The sequence below is a fragment of the Pseudophryne corroboree genome, chromosome 12 (genome assembly GCF_028390025.1).
Source record: "Pseudophryne corroboree isolate aPseCor3 chromosome 12, aPseCor3.hap2, whole genome shotgun sequence".
NCBI lineage: Eukaryota > Metazoa > Chordata > Amphibia > Anura > Myobatrachidae > Pseudophryne > Pseudophryne corroboree.
In genome coordinates this window covers 93,275,550-93,290,897 of record NC_086455.1, presented here as the reverse complement: position 1 = coordinate 93,290,897, position 15,348 = coordinate 93,275,550, and the positions used below count along the sequence as shown (strand labels likewise).

At 45.8% G+C, this 15,348-nt stretch overlaps 1 protein-coding gene across 2 annotated transcripts in view; it reads left to right on the top strand.

The window, feature by feature from the left end:
- Window positions 1-15,348, top strand: part of LOC134980825 (protein-L-isoaspartate(D-aspartate) O-methyltransferase-like) — a 337,346-nt gene that overhangs the window by 113,101 nt on the left and 208,897 nt on the right. The gene's annotated exons all lie outside the window — the stretch shown is intronic.

The following is a 15,348-nucleotide window of genomic DNA, read 5'->3' as shown; positions in this document are numbered from 1 at the left end:
CACTGTGCATGCAGACACACCGGTCATACAGACGCCTGTACTGCTACCAGGTCTCCTCGCAGTAGTGCTTAGTGTACACAGACGCTGTGGCTACGCTGCGATCGAGACCCCTCGTGGTAACGTCTGAGACGGAAGTGAGGCAACAGTTCATGACGGGAGACCAACGGAAACTGGTCATGAACTGAGGGGAGGGGCGACCAGGAGAGCATCTGGTTCCCCACCGCTGACATCAACCCTAGGGATCGCAGCCTCATACTATTCCTGGTGCCTTATGATCCCTAAGGCCTAGTGCTGGAGCACCCGTGGTGGCAGCGCACCAGCTACTGTTTGGTAGTCTCCTCCCAATACAGTGCGGCTGTGTCTGTATTCCCCTTCTAAGTGGAACCGATGCCTTACCTTCTCCCCGTGCTCCGGCCACAGCCTGGTGACGTCTGCTGGACCTGCTAGTAAATCCGACACAGACGCCTGTCGAGACAGCACTTGTACCGTGGGTAAGCGTTGTTGCGACCCGGCGGAGAGTTGTTGGAGCGACTCTTTCCAATATGCGTATAAGACACTGTTAGGAAAGATCACTCAAACATAGTAAGACTATAAAAAAATAAAATAAGAAAGCTTAGGGCTGCCAAGAAATAATAGCCCTGTGACCATGGTCCGGCTCCTGCTGCACTAAACAAAAAAACTGATTTGCCTGAGCTAGTGGGCGGGGATATATAGACGGGCACATTCCATCCTGGGAGGACTGAAAGCTTGTTATCGTTTGGTGCCAATCCACTGTCGCTCAATCATATCCCATGGTTACCCTGGGAATAACCTGTGGAGAGAGAACAAGAGTTCAGGCGATCCTCATTGCTCTGGACTGCTCAAGAAGAGCTTGGTACGCGGATCTTCTGGATTTGCTGCTGGAAGACCTGAAGCCTCTTCCTCTTCGAGAGGACCTTCTGCAGCAGGGGCCGTTCGCTTATCAAGACTTACCACGGCTATGTTTGACGGCATGGAGGTGAACGCCAGATCTTGGCTCAGACGGGCATTCCGAACAAGATTATTCCTGCCCTGATCCAGGCTAGGAAAGGAGTAACGTCTAACATTACCATCGCATTTGGAAAAAATATGTGTCTTGGTGTGAATCCATGCAGTTTCAACTTAGGCGGTTTCTCCTCTTCTTGCAAGCAGGTGTGTTTGTAGGCCTACGTTTGGGCTCCATAAGGGTCCAGATTTTGGCCTTGTCCATTTTCTTCCAGAAACAATTGGCTTTGCTCCCTGAGGTTCAGACTTTTTTTTTTTTTTTTTTAAAGGGTTTCTGCACATCCAACCTCCCTTTGTGCCTGCTACGGCACCTTGGGATCTTATCGTGGTGTTGCAGTTCCTGCAATTGGATTGGTTCGAGCCTTTACCAGAGGTTGAGGTCATGTTTCTCACTTGGAAGGCAGTCACACTGTTGGCATTAGCCTCTGCTAGACGCGTGTCTGAATTGGGGGCTTTGTCCTGCAAAAGCCCCTACTTGATTTTCCGTGAAGGTTGAGCTGAGCTCAGGCTGCGTCAGCAGTTTCTTCCAAAGGTTGTGTCTGCTTTTCATATAAACCAATCTATCGTGGTGCCAGTGGCTACTGACTCCTTAATTACCTCAAAGTCCTTGGATGTTGTGGGGGTTTTGAGGATTTATGTGAAGAGAACTTCTCGTCACAAAGTCGGACTCTCTTTTTGTCCTTTATGATCCCAACAAGATTGGGTGTCCTGCTTCTAAGCAGACGATGTCTCGCTGGATCAGGTCACTATCCAGCATGCATATTCTATGGCAGGATTGCTGTGTCCAAAATCTGTTAAGGCCCACTCTACTCGTAAGGTGGCTTCTTCCTGGGTGGCTGCCAGGGATGTCTCTGCTTTTACAGCTTTGCTGAGCGGCTACTTGGTTAGGGTCGAACACGTTTGCTGAGTATTACAGGTTCGATACTTTGGCCTCTGAGGACCTAAAGTTTGGTCTATTGGTTCTGCAGGAGCTTTACGCGCTCTCCCTACCGTACTGGGAGCTATGGTACTAATGTGGATCCCAGCATCCTCTAGGACATAAGAGAAAATAGGATTTTAATTGCCTACCGGTAAATCCTTTTAACGTAGTCCATAGAGGATGCTGGGTACCCGCCCAGTGCTTCGTTCTCCTGCAATTGTTACTTGGTTCGGTACTACCTTGTTACTTGGTTAAGTACTGTTGTTAAGCTGTTGCTGAATTGTTCATGCTGGTTAGCTTGGTTTGCCTTGTTATGTGTGAGCTGGTGTGAATCTCGCCACTACCTGTGTATTTCCGTCTCTCGAAGTATGTCCGTCTCCTCGGGCACAGTTTCTAGACTGAGTCTGGTAGGGGGGCATAGAGGGAGGAGCCAGCCCACACTATTAAACTCTTAAAGTGCCCATGGCTCCCAAGGGATCCGACTGTACTCCATGGTACTTATGTGGACCCCAGCATCCTCTTCGGACTACGAGAAAAGGATTTACCAGTAGGTAATTACAATCCTATTTTTTCTTTAGCCCAGGTAAGATGCTTCTGACGTTGTTTGTTGTTCAGGAGCTGCTTGACAAGAGGAATGTGACATTTGAAGCCCATGTCCAAGATCTGTCTGTGTGTGGTGGCTCTTGATGCACTAACTCCAGCCTCAGCCCACTCCTTGTGAAGCTCCCCCACACTTTTTTGAATGGCCTTTCCTGACAATCCTCTCCAGGCTGCGTTCATCCCTGCTGCTTGTGCACCCTTTTTTTTCTTCCACACTTTTTTCCCTTCCACTTAACTTTCTATTAATGTGCTTTGGTACAGCACTTTGAGTACATCCAACCTCTTTTGCAATTTCCTTTTGAGGCTTTCCCTCCATGTGGAGCGTGTCAATTTATGGTTTTCTGCACAACTGTCAGGTCAGCAGTCCTCCCCATGATTGGGAATTGTTACTTAACCAGACCGAGAGACCATTTAAAGGCTCAGGAACCCTTTGCAGGTGGTTTGGATTAATTAGCTGATTAGGGTGTGACACTTTGAGCCTACAATATTGAACCTTTTCACAATATTCTAATTTTCTGAGTTTTTGGATTTTCGGTTTTCTTAAGCTGTAAGCCACAATCAAAATTATAACAAATAAAGGCTGGAAATATCTCTCACTTTGCATGTAATGAGTCTATATAATATTAGTTTCACCTTTTTAAGTTGACTTACTGAAATAAATTAACTTTGGCACGATATTCTAATTTTCTGAGTTTCACCTGTAGATTCCCTCTCTAAGGGGTATATTCAATTAGGGTCTGATCCATTCCGACATGCATTTTTCGGAATGGATCCGACAACCCCTATTCAATCTCATCTCAATTAGACTTTTAAAAAGTCGAATTGAGGTGAGGGACCCAGAGGAGGAGAGTGGGGGGAGCCGCGGGCAGACGGAGGAGAGCAGCGTTACAGTAGCGCTGCAGAAGGATGTCTCGTAGCCGCCCGACCTCATGGCAGTGTCCACCCGGCTCCAGCAAGCGTGACCTCACTTGCTGGAGCCGGGTGGATGCTGCCGTGAGCGACGCGGCTGTGATACATCCTGCTGTAGTGCTGCTCTCCCCTGTATGGCTGCGGATGTCCCCCGTCTCCCTGCGGCTCTCCCCACTCTCCTCCTCTAAGGTCCCACATCTTAGTCCGACATTTTTTTATGTCGGACTGAGATGGTCGGAAACGGGGCCAAATCCTGTCGAATTTGGCCCCGTTTCCCTCAAAAGAACGTGAATTGGCAGCTATACCGCCGGTTCATGTACTATTCGACAAGTCGAATTCCCCGACTTGTCGAATAAAAATGCTTGGGATTGAATAGGTCGAATCACGATTCGACCTTAAAAAGTCGAAAACTGCCGTCTTTTCAACAGACGGCAGTTTTTGACCCTAATTGACTATACCCCTAAGGGTGGTAGGATCTAATACATCTACCACAAACAGGCATATGCACAGTACTTGCAGTCAGTAAATTATAGTGTCCCATAACAGGCCTGCTGCCTGTTTTCCCAGATAGTGAGACCATGAGCCAATCCCTGACACAGCTTATACCATCCTCTTACAGGTGCAGGCACCTAATCAGCCTACTCTCAGACTGAAGACCCAAATTGGGCCTTGTGGATGGAGCCTTCCCTTCTCTTTCACATCCATACCCCAGGAATCCTTATCTGGTTTTTACCAAAAGCTCTCAGCAGAACAACCACAAACATACACACACCTATCTCTCTCTCTCTCTCTCTCTCTCTCTCTCTCTCTATGTATATATATATATATATATATATATATACATACACACACACACACACACACACACACACACACACACACACACACACACAGTTATTTGGCGCAGTGAGTATATTTTTATAAAAGCGCTGTACTGACTGGGATTTTATTCCAGTGGCGCTGGGTGTGTGCTGGCGTACTCTCTCTCTGTCTCTCCAAAGGGCCTTATTGGGGGACGGTGTGTATGTATGTATATACACACCGTCCCCCAATAAGGCCCTTTGGAGAGACAGAGAGATAGAGATATATATATATATATATATATATATATATATATCTCTATCTCTATCTCTAACACTGTAAGGGTACAAGGTGCCGTTTCCTGGGATAAATGGCAGCCTGCAGCAGCTAAGGAACCACACAAGTCCAGTTTCCGGTACACCTGGCCCCAGCCAGTTTTATTATACAGAAAATAAAACAAACGGCAAAAGAAAATACCTTGCCTGTCCGGCACTAACTAAACACAAGATGTTCCTAACTATCACTAAACAAAAAAACACAGAGTTCTCCAGTACACTGTATAGCTCACTTGTATCAGGAAGCGTGTTTCTCTCACAGAGATCCTGCAGCCTTCCCAGGCAGTCTGCACACCCTAATCAGGCCAGCAGCTCTATAGCACTCTTACACAGCTGAAAGCCTGATTAGCCTTCTGTGAGGCCAAAGACCCGAACTGGGCCCAATGTCTGGAACTTGCCCCATCTTTCTTTCAAGGCCCTTACCCAGCTTTTCCAACAAACTGAAAAGGTTCTAACAAAACAAAACATATTTCTAGAAGTTTTCATTTTCCTAATACATCTAAGACAAGAACCTGGGACAAACATACCTGCCCTCAAACACTATCCCAGTGTTCTTGTCACATATCCCCCTCCCCTGTTTCGACCTAGGGGCCAGAACACTTGTAGCCCCCAAACAGAAGATGCGGGACAATGCATCTGCGTTGGCCAATTGTGTACCCGGTCTATGTTCGACAGTAAACTTAAAATCCTGCAACGCTAGAAACCATCTAGTTACACGAGCATTCTTGCCTCTATTTACATACATCCATTTTAAAGGGGCATGATCCGTCACTAGTCTGAATTGTCTACCCAAGAGGTAATATCTCAAGGTATCTAGTGCCCACTTAATGGCCAAAGCCTCCTTTTCCACATTGGCATACCTTTTTTCATGCTCATTGAGTTTCCTACTCAAATAAATGATAGGGTGTTCGTCCCCATCTCTGGTTTAGGACAGCACAGCGCCTATCCCTACCTCTGAAGCATCTGTCTGTACCACAAATTCTTTTGAAAAATCTGGTGTTAACAGCACCGGTTGTGAACACAAAGCCACTTTTAACGCTTGGAACGCTTCTGCATCAGGGTTCCATTTCACCATATTTGACTGCTTCCCTTTGGTAAGGTCTGACCACGGCACCGCTGTGGTCGCAAAATTGGGAATAAACCGTCTATAGTACCCAGTTATTCCCAAAAAAAGCCCTTACCTGTTTTTTATTCATTGGACAAGGCCAGTTTTGTATAGCATCAATTTTATTCAATTGGGGCCTAATCAGACCTCTGCCTATGGTGAAGCCCAAGTATTTGACCTCCTCCATTGCGAGGCAGCACTTCTTTGGGTTAGCAGTTAACCCTGCCTCTGAGTCCAGTACTGCTTGTACTTTAACCAAATGGGACCCCCAGTCTGTACTGTGAATTACCACATCAACCAAATAGGCAGCTGCATATTTTCTATGGGGCCTCAAAATTTTATCCATCGCCCGTTGAAAGGTTGCTGGAGCCCCCTGCAACCCAAAGGGTAACATCTTATACTGGTACAGCCCCTCCGGAACCGAAAAGGCTGTTTTTTCTTTTGCGCTATCAGATAAAGGTATTTGCCAGTATCCTTTGGTCAGGTCCAACGTGGTGAGAAACCTGGCTGTTCCCAGCCTTTCTATAAGCTTATCCACACGGGGCATGGGGTACGCGTCAAACTTGGACACCTCATTTAACTTACGAAAGTCATTACAGAAGCGTATGCTACAGTCGGGCTTCGGGATGAGCACTATGGGACTGGACCACTCACTGTTAGACTCCTCTATGACTCCAAGTTCTAACATGGTTTTAACTTCTTTAGAAACGGCTTCTCGCTGAGCTTCAGGAATCCTATATGGCTTTAAATGAACCCTGACCCCTGGTTCTGTGACAATGTCATGTTTTATTATGGTCGTTCGGCCAGGCAGCTCTGAAAATATCTCCCTATTTTGGATGAGAAATTCTTTAACCTGATTGTTCTGATCAGCTGATAATGTCTCTGACACCTTCACTGCGGGAAGCAACCGAGGTAAAGACACCGAAGGGCAAGGCTCCGCTGACAGAGACAACCTATCTTTCCAGGGTTTGATTAAGTTAACATGGTAGATTTGTTCGGGTTTTCTCTTTCCCGGCTGGTATACTTTGTAATTAACCTCATTCACTTTTTCACTAATCTCAAATGGACCCTGCCATTTAGCTAGGAATTTGCTTTCCACAGTGGGTACTAAAACAAGAACTCTATCTCCAGGAGCAAATTCCCGTATCTTGGCATTCCGGTTATAGACCCTCTGTTGAGCACTTTGGGCCTGTTCCATGTGCTCTCTGACAACAGGTACCACGGCTGCAATCCTATCCTGCATTTGTGTTACATATTCAATAACGCTTCTATAAGGAGTGGGCTATCCTTCCCACGTCTCTTTGGCAATGTCCAACAGCCCTCTGGGGTGTCTACAATACAACAAATCAAAGGGAGAAAACCCCGTAGAGGACTGAGGAACTTCTCTGATGGCCATTAACAAGTAGGGCAACAAACAATCCCAGTTTTTCCCATCTCTCTCAACAACCTTTTATAACATACTTTTTAATGTTTTATTAAACCTTTCCACCAACCCGTCAGTTTGGGGATGGTAGATGGACGTTCTGAGGTGAGTGACCTTAAATAATTTGCACAATTCTTTCATGATCCTTGACATAAATGGAGTACCTTGGTCAGTCAAAATTTCTTTTGGTATTCCCACTCTACTAAAAACCTGCACCAGCTCCCTAGCTATCGCCTTGGTTGTGATAGTGCGTAAAGGGACAGCCTCAGGATATCGAGTGGCATAGTCCATAATTTCCAGGCTATACTGATGGCCCCGAGCAGACTTTAACAAGGGCCCCACGAGATCCATGGCTATTCTGTCAAACGGGACCTCTATAATATGCATGGGAACTAGTGGGCTCCTGAAATGGGGTCTAGGGGCATGATACTGGCATTAAGGACAGGAAGAACAATATTCAGACACTTCTTTATAAACCCCTGGCCAAAATAATCTTTGTAAAACTCTTTCAGTGTTTTTTTCTGCCCCTAAATGTCCTGCGGTAACGTGACTATGAGCTAAATCTAGTACCGTTCTCCGATAAGGCTGGGGAACTACCAGCTGTTCCACCACATCCTCACCCCTTTTGACAATGTGGTACAAGAGCTCATTACAGATGGCCATGTGGGGATACGTAACCCTGTCACCTGGTACCACAGGTTCCCCATTAACAACCTTAACATTCTCTCTAGCCTTTATTAAGGTAGGATCCTTTAACTGTTCAGACGCAAACAGATACTACTTTACCTCCAGGTCAGGCACGCTTTCAGTTCTAACTACTATGTCTCTGTTCCCAGCAAGAGGGTCCTCACTGGACTCCCCATCTTTCACTTCCCCAGCCAAACTAGCAAAAGGCAAAGGGTCAGAAAGTTCCGAAGACACACGTACATCCATAAAATCACCGGTATTATCAACTGGCTCTTTACTTCTCACATCTGTTGATAACCGTGATTCCCACAGTTTCCAAAAATGAGGAAAATCCATCCCTATTATGGCCTCATGCACCAAGGTGGGGACCAGTCCTACTTTAACAATTGCTGACCCACAACAAGTTTCTATATTCACTTCAGCAGTGACATAATGTTGGGTATCCCCATGTATGCAAGTTACCCCAATAGGTATTTGCTGGACCTTTAAGGGGTTCACTAACCCAGCTTTCACGAGGGTAACTAAACTTCCTGAATCTAGGAAGGCCTCTACCCGGTTACCCTCTAAGAACACATCACACATTCGTTTTTCCAGCTCAGGTGAAGGTACCACAGTACCGGCTAACGTAGCAAAGAAAGACATTCTGCGACATTCAAAGGCAGCATCACATTGCATGGGTTCTTGCGTGACTGGGCAATTGGCAATAACATGACCTGGCATACCACACCTAAAACATTTAATCACACGATTATCAACCCGTTTGGGCAGTATAGACCGTTCTAGCCCCATTGGCCTGTCTCCAGGGCCAGTATTTACAGTCTCTCTAGCCTTGCGTTCTCTTAACCGCCCAGCAACGTTTTCCCACGGAACAGTCTTACCAGTCTTTACTGAAGGGCGCTGTCGAGGATCTATGGGTTGCTGGGTGGTCATCAGTAGTTCCTCTGCTGCCAAATACCTCTCTACCATGTCCACTAATTGGTCAGCAGTACCCGTGTTCCCATGGCTCACCCACTTGCGCAGGACCATGGGCAAAGATCTCAAGTAGCGGTCCATGACGACTCTTTCAACCATCTGGGGACCTGTTAATGTCTCTGGCTGTAACCATTTATTGTTAGCTGAATAAGGTCGTGCATCTGGGAGCGAGGAGGCTTTTCCATGGCGTACACCCAGCGGTGCACCCGTTGTGCTCGTACTGACAGCGTGACTCCCAGGCGGGTCAGGATCTCAGTCTTTAGTTAATCATAGTCCCGAGCCTCAGCAGGGCTTAAATCAAAGTACGCTTTTTGGGGCTCACCTGACAGAAAAGGTGCCAGCAGACTGGCCCACTGTGCTTTCGGCCAGTTCTCGCGCTCGGCAGTCCTTTCAAACGTGGTCAGGTAGGCCTCCACATCAACCTCTGTCATTTTCTGCAGGAAGTGACTGGCCCGTATAGAACTAGAGCTGGTCGGAGCACTGACGGCCATATCTCCAATCCGGGCTGCAAGGCTCTGCATCACTTCTGTTAAGGCCTCTCGCTGTTGTCTCCAATTTTCCTCCATTGCCACCTGCTGCTGTCTGTTGGCCTCCTGCTGAGCCGCTGTAGCTTGCAGCAAGGCTTTGAGCAGTTCCTCCATGTCGACAGACTTTTCAGGCGGCTTTGTAGCTGCTTTCAATCAGGACATATATCAAATCCTCAGGGCGAGTCTCAGTAACTTCACACTGGGCTGTATCTGCATAAACCACCGTTTTCTGCAGGCCTCACAAAGCTGCTGCTTTCACTTATGCGCAGAACGGAGTGCTCGCGTTCTCCACCAAGTTGTAACACTGTAAGGGTACAAGGTGCCGTTTCCTGGGATAAATGGCAGCCTGCAGCAGCTGAGGAACCACACAAGTACAGTTTCCGGTACAACTGGCCCCAGCCAGTTTTATTATACAGAAAATAAAACAAACCGCAAAAGAAAATACCTTGCCTGTCCAGCACTAACTAAACACAAGATGTTCCTAACTATCACTAAACAAAAAAACACAGAGTTCTCCAGTACACTGTATGGCTCACTTGTATCAGGAAGCGTGTTTCTCTCACAGAGATCCTGCAGCCTTCCCAGGCAGTCTGCACACCCTAATCAGGCCACCGGCTCTATAACACTCTTACACAGCTGAAAGCCTGATTAGCCTTCTGTGAGGCCAAAGACCCGAACTGGGCCCAATGTCTGGAACTTGCCCCATCTCTCTTTCAGGGCCCTTACCCAGCTTTTCCAACAAACTGAAAAGGTTCTAACAAAACATATTCCTAGAAGTTTTCATTTTCCTAATACATGTAAGACAAAAACCTGGGACAAACATACCTGCCCTCAAACACTATCCCAGTGTTCTTGTCACAATAAATATATATATATATATATATATATATATATATATATATATATATATATATGTATCTATAATTCATCCGGCACTCCTAATGTAACTGACAACAGTAACCTGGGTGCCCGTGCAATTTTAGTATAATCCCTCTATTGCTTGATAAGCAAATGGCACGTCACTCCAGGGTTACTGAAAAAAGGATTTAATGATCCATGATAAATTCCATAGTCATACAATGATTAAGTGTGCAGCATGGCAGTATCAACCGCTCGTTTCAAGACCTAGTCCCGTCATCAGGATTTATTGCCGCTGCTCATGTGAAACAGGTCTTGAAACGAGCTGTTGATACTGCCATGCTGCACACTTAATCATTGTATGACTATGGATTTTATCATGGATCATTAAATCCTTTTTTCAGTAACCCTGGAGTGACGTGCCATTTGCTTATCAAGCAATAGAGGGATTATATATATATATATATATATATATATATATATATATATATATATATATATATATATATATTACACACATACACAGATGTGTCCACATACATCTTTGCTATATCCCGCCATGCATGGCAGTTTTGCATGCCATAGACTCAGAGATTTAGCCATGCCTTGTGATTTTTCTTCATTTGCTTCTTTAATATGTTGCAGATCTACTCTGATTTATGTGAAACTTGTGTGCATCCTTCCATTGGATGTATTAGAGAGAAAAAAAAATATTAACGTGAATGTCACGGGAACACATTAAAAAAAAAAAAAAAAAAAGGTTGTCACTTCCTTCCCATTGATGTTGGTTTATGCCGTAGGGGACTTGGACGCTCATATAATTGCATTTCAAAGGCACAGTATTTTCCATCGTCTTCCCCCCTACCCCCATCGCCCTTCCCCCCCTGGGAGCCTGCACAGATCATGCAGTAGACAGGGAGGTAATTCAGGTCCTGTGCAATACACAAACGCCGAAGATCTACAGTACTGTTTTGCTCAATTAGTTGCGTCGGAATACACTTATTTCTACTCATTGCCGCTGTGTAGTTGCGTTTAGCGTAAAGAATCGCTCCTGCAGATGTACTCTGATTTATATGTAACTTGTGTGCACCCTTCCATTGACTGTCTTACAATGAAAATAAAATAATACAGTATATTACAATTAAAAAAAAAAGAAGGCACATCAGGTCTCGAACCCTGGACCCCCAGCGTGGGAGGTGGGAGCCTTCATTGCTAGCCCACGACGCCTGATGAGAGATTCCCAAATTCATGTGTAAAAGTACAGCAAACAGCGCTCGGCCCCCTCCCCATTGGTGTTGGTTTATGCCTTAGGGGACTCGGACGCACGCATTTGTAAAGCACGGTATTTTTCACCGCCTCCCGCTAGCCCACCATTCCCATTATGCCTTAGGGAACTCAGACGCTCATGTACTGTACATGTATTTTAAAAGCACGGTGTTTATACATTGTACTGTACATTCTTCCTTTTACACAATTAGTTGCGTCTCCATAGGTCACAATCTTTTTCCACCGCCTCCCGTTACGCCTACAGTATTAACATTACAGTCGTCACTGACCAATTGCCAGAGCTGTAGATCAATCCGCCGCTATACTGTACGATTAAAGTACTGGATTAGTGGAGCATTAGCCACCCAGTGGTGGAGATGTGTAATGCATGCTGAGTATCTAGAATCGCCTCAACGCGCCTGCCTGTGATTAAGCTCAGCTATCGCCTTAGCGTGACTAAACGTCCGTCTAGGCGGAGAATCGGTCAAGATAATGGTGGCTACATCTGTACATATTCTATTATGGCAAACATAAGTTTTTAAATTCATCCACTCGCTACTCGTGAAAAACAGCTTAGCCGTGTTTTGCATGTTGTGCCAAATTTGTAAAAAAGCAAAGATCTAAGTGGGCACATCTGTGTGTGTATGTATGTATTTATGTGTATATATTGTGTGTGTGTGTGTGTGTGTGTGTATGTATGTGTGTATATGTGTGTGTGTGTGTATATATATATATATATATATATATATATATATATATATATATATATATATTATTTTTTTTTTTTTTTTTTTTTTTTAAATGAAATGCTAACACTGCTTCTCACTCCCTATGGGGGAATTCAAGTATTGCTCCAGTCGGGCGTGCAAAGCCCCCGGCATTGACATTACTGTTATGTTACTAGGATATGAAGGAGAAGGGAAAGTACTCTCTCTTGGTGGGGCACTCACCAACCATATTTGTAGTTTATGGCTGTTAAATAGCATTTATTAGTAATTGTTCAAATATTATTTAAATCAAGGATAAAAATACAGACAATACAGAACATATAAGTGGACAACTATCTTAGGGTCGTCCGAATAAATTCACAAATCGCCCATCGTTTCACCCTGCCTGTGCACTTTAATACGCAAATGATGTGTAGATAAATGTAATTATGGATTTCACATGCACTTAGGCGGTAATTCCAAGTTGATCGCAGCAGGATTTTTGTTAGCAATTGGGCAAAACCATGTGCACTGCAGGGGAGGCAGATATAACATGTGCAGAGAGAGTTAGATTTGGGTGTGGTGTGTTCAATCTGCAATCTAATTTGCAGTGTAAAAATAAAGCAGCCAGTATTTACCCTGCACAGAAACAAAATAAATCTCCCAAATCTAACTCTTTCTGCACATGTTATATCTGCCTCCCCTGCAGTGCACATGGTTTCTCTATCGTCCTAGTGGATGCTGGGGTTCCTGAAAGGACCATGGGGAATAGCGGCTCCGCAGGAGACAGGGCACAAAAAGTAAAGCTTTAGGATCAGGTGGTGTGCACTGGCTCCTCCCCCTATGACCCTCCTCCAAGCCTCAGTTAGATTTTTGTGCCCGGCCGAGAAGGGTGCAATCTAGGTGGCTCTCCTAAAGAGCTGCTTAGAAAAGTTTAGCTTAGGTTTTTTATTTTACAGTGAGTCCTGCTGGCAACAGGATCACTGCAACGAGGGACTTAGGGGAGAAGAAGTGAACTCACCTGCGTGCAGGATGGATTGGCTTCTTTGGCTACTGGACATTAGCTCCAGAGGGACGATCACAGGTACAGCCTGGATGGTCACCGGAGCCTCGCCGCCGGCCCCCTTGCAGATGCTGAAACAAGAAGAAGGTCCAGAATCGGCGGCATGAAGACTCCTCAGTCTTCTTAAGGTAGCGCACAGCACTGCAGCTGTGCGCCATTTCCTCTCAGCACACTTCACACGGCAGTCACTGAGGGTGCAGGGCGCTGGAAGGGGGGCGCCCTGGGAGGCAATGAAAACCTATTTTTGGCTAAAAATACCTCACATATAGCCTCCGGGGGCTATATGGAGATATTTAACCCCTGCCAGAATCCGTTAAGAGCGGGAGACGAGGCCGCCGAAAAAGGGGCGGGGCCTATCTCCTCAGCACACAGCGCCATTTTCCCTCACAGAAAGGCTGGAGGGAAGGCTCCCAGGCTCTCCCCTGCACTGCACTACAGAAACAGGGTTAAAACAGAGAGGGGGGGCACTAATTTGGCGTTAGAAATATATAAAAAAGATGCTATAAGGGAAAACACTTATATAAGGTTGTCCCTATATAATTATAGCGTTTTTGGTGTGTGCTGGCAAACTCTCCCTCTGTCTCTCCAAAGGGCTAGTAGGTCCTGTCCTCTATCAGAGCATTCCCTGTGTGTGTGCTGTGTGTCGGTACGTGTGTGTCGACATGTATGAGGACGATGTTGGTGAGGAGGCGGAGCAATTGCCTGTAATGGTGATGTCACTCTCTAGGGAGTCGACACCGGAATGGATGGCTATTTAGGGAATTACGTGATAATGTCAACACGCGGCAAGGTCGGTTGACGACATGAGACGGCCGACAAACAATTAGTACCGGTCCAGACGTCTCAAAAACACCGTCAGGGGTTTTAAAACGCCCGTTTACTTTAGTCGGTCGACACAGACAGGGACACTGAATCCAGTGTCGACGGTGAATAAACAAACGTATTCCTTATTAGGGCCACACGTTAAAGGCAATGAAGGAGGTGTTACATATTTCTGATACTACAAGTACCACAAAAGAGGGTATTATGTGGGATGTGAAAAAACTACCGTAGTTTTTCCTGAATCAGATAAATTAAATGAAGTGTGTGATGATGCGTGGGTTCCCCCCGATAGAAAATATGGGCGGTATACCCTTTCCCGCCAGAAGTTAGGGCGCGTTGGGAAACACCCCTTAGGGTGGATAAGGCGCTCACACGCTTATCAGAACAAGTGGCGGTACCGTCTATAGATAGGGCCGTCCTCAAGGAGCCAGCTGACAGGAGGCTGGAAAATATCATAAAAAGTATATACACACATACTGGTGTTATACTGCGACCAGCGATCGCCTCAGCCTGGATGTGCAGAGCTGGGGTGGCTTGGTCGGATTCCCTGACTAAAAATATTGATACCCTTGACAGGGACAGTATTTTATTGACTATAGAGCATTTAAAGGATGCATTTCTATATATGCGAGATGCACAGAGGGGTATTTGCACTCTGGCATCAAGAGTAAGTGCGATGTCCATATCTGCCAGAAGATGTTTATGGACACGACAGTGGTCAGGTGATGCAGATTCCAAACGGCACAAAGGTGTATTGCCGTATAAAGGAAGAGGAGTTATTTGGGGTCGGTCCATCGGACCTGGTGGCCACGGCAACTGCTGGAAAATCCACAGTTTTTTACCCTAAGTCACATCTCTGCAGAAAAAGACACCGTCTTTTCAGCTTCAGTCCTTTCGTCCCTATAAGAGTCATATCTGCCCAGGGATAGAGGAAAGGGAAGAAGACTGCAGCAGGCAGCCCATTCCCAGGAACAGAAGCGTTCCACCGCTTCTGACAAGCTCTCAGCATGACGCTGAGACCGTACAGGACCCCTGGATCCTACAAGTAGTATCCCAGGGGTACAGATTGGAATGTCGAGACGTTTCCCCTGCGCAGGCTCCTGAAGTCTGCTTTACCAAGGTCTCCCTCCGACAAGGAGGCAGTATGGGAAACAATTCACGAGCTGTATTCCCAGCAAGTGATAATTAAATTACCCCTCCTACAACAAGAAAAGGGGTATTATTCCACACTATATTGTGGTACTGAAGCCAGAAGGCTAGGTGAGACCTATTCTAAATCTAAAAAAATTTGAACACTTACAAAGGTTCAAATCAAGATGGAGTCACTCAGA